The 1,822-nt window shown below is 40.1% G+C and overlaps 1 pseudogene across 1 annotated transcript; it reads left to right on the forward strand.

Annotated features, from left to right (window-relative positions):
• The first annotated feature begins 791 nt into the window (after positions 1–791).
• Positions 792–1,154, forward strand: LOC311624794 (non-histone chromosomal protein HMG-14-like; annotated as a pseudogene). The gene has a single exon. The product of its transcript is annotated as a non-histone chromosomal protein HMG-14-like (transcript).
• The last annotated feature ends 668 nt before the right edge of the window (positions 1,155–1,822 follow it).

Genomic DNA, 1,822 nt, shown 5'->3' on the forward strand with positions numbered 1-1,822 from the left:
ATGATGTCGTTGGGTGGAAAATTTATCAGGTTGATTACTCAGACAGGCAACCATATATAAAAAATAAAAGCAGAGTTATTTGAGGAGCCCTTCTTGTGTACTTCCCTAGCCTCACATGTCTGACCTCCTCTGTATGTCTTCTTTAGAATCTTCTTTCTCAACCCTTTCCTCCTTTCCTGCCCCACAAAAGGAATAGCCTGGTCCCTTAACATAGATGCCAATATAGAAGCTTCTATCAGTGAGAATTCTGATCAAATTTCAAAACAAAGTGTACAAAACTAGATGGGAGGGTTTCTGATCCCTTCTGTGCTCACATGAGTTATGGAGTGGGTGAAATCTTCACCCGAAGTCTCTGTTTGGGTGTGTCCTTCACTGCCACCTCACCCTTTTGGGTGCTTAATCTCTTCCTTACTGTTTGTTCCATTTTGGCACCCTCTCTGCCCCCTAAGTTCAGGAACAATCTTCAGTAAGTAATTCAAACCCTAATGTTGTTAAGCATAATTATAGGGTTTGAGTGTCATTAGGATATCCTATGGATGAGGACAGCAGGCATTCCGAATCCAACTCTGAACTACAGTTGTTTTCTCCTCAATGATTCTATTAGAGAAGGAAACAGGACAGCAGCCAAGGAAAGTGAGTTTCTTACCACTGTCAGTCATGGTTGGGCCACCAACATGCAAGTGCACAGAGCTCTGGTAAGCTGCATTAGGTAGAGAAGGCGATATGGCCAGTCCTCTTTGCAGATGTTTGAGGCATGCAGGCACCCAGCTCACACATGCCCCAGTACTATCATGCCCAGGAGGAAGGTCAGTTCTGCAGAGGGGAGACGGAGGAGGAGCCCAAGAAGAGACCAGTGAGGCTGTCAGCTAAACCTGCTCCTGCAAAAATCTAAAAAAGCCAAAAAAGGCCAGGATGAAGCTGCGGACAAAAAAGTACAAACAAAAGGGAAAAGGGGAGCCAAGGGGAAGCAGGCCAGAGTGGCTGACCAAAGAACTAAAGATTTACCTGCAGAAAATTGAGAAACGGAACACGAGGAGAGACCAACATCTGATGAAGCAGGAGAGAAAGAAGTTCCAAGTCTGATGAGTATCATTTACCATGTCTTTCCAGTGGTCCCCGTCTCTCTTCTTATGCAAACCCAAAAGATTTTGTAAATGCAAGTTTTCAGTAACATTTAGAAACATTTTAAGAAGGAGGGAATTTTACCTCATTCTATTTTTTAAGTATAAATGCTTTTTTACCCCTAAGAGGTGAAATCATTTGCTGGTTGTTTGGTACAATCATAAAATAGTGGGACATTGCATATGGGAGGCTTTGATGGTCTCGGGTGTCAGGTTAACATTTCAGACATGAGATAGGTTTAATACAAAGCATGCTAAATGGCAATTTGAGGCACTCATGCATTTAATATGTCTTGAACATTTTAAATTACTTCTATTATCATGTGTTTGATAGAATTGTTTCTTAAAGAAAACCACTTCTTGATCTTGGCTCTCTCTGTCAGAGTTTTGTGCATCTGTAACAGGTTTTGTGTGATAGTCCAGTTTTCCTAGTAACTTTGTTAGTGTGCTATGAAAGGTCAAATGTTTGATTATGTAGTGTATATGATATTAAATTATGAATTAGTAGAACTCTGATGAATGGAGTATCAACTTTTGAGGACTTTGTTACTGGATATTCTAAAATTTGTCTCCAAAATTTAAGCTGGAAAGTCACTGGAATAACTATTTAGGAAAGAATCACAACTACGTGACTTTTTGTTTTATTTTGATAGTGATGTCAATTGTGTACAAATTACAATGTCTGTGTACTTATCCTCAAA

The sequence above is a fragment of the Pipistrellus hanaki genome (assembly GCF_964339955.1).
Source record: "Pipistrellus hanaki genome assembly, chromosome: 6".
NCBI classification, from domain to species: domain Eukaryota; kingdom Metazoa; phylum Chordata; class Mammalia; order Chiroptera; family Vespertilionidae; genus Pipistrellus; species Pipistrellus hanaki.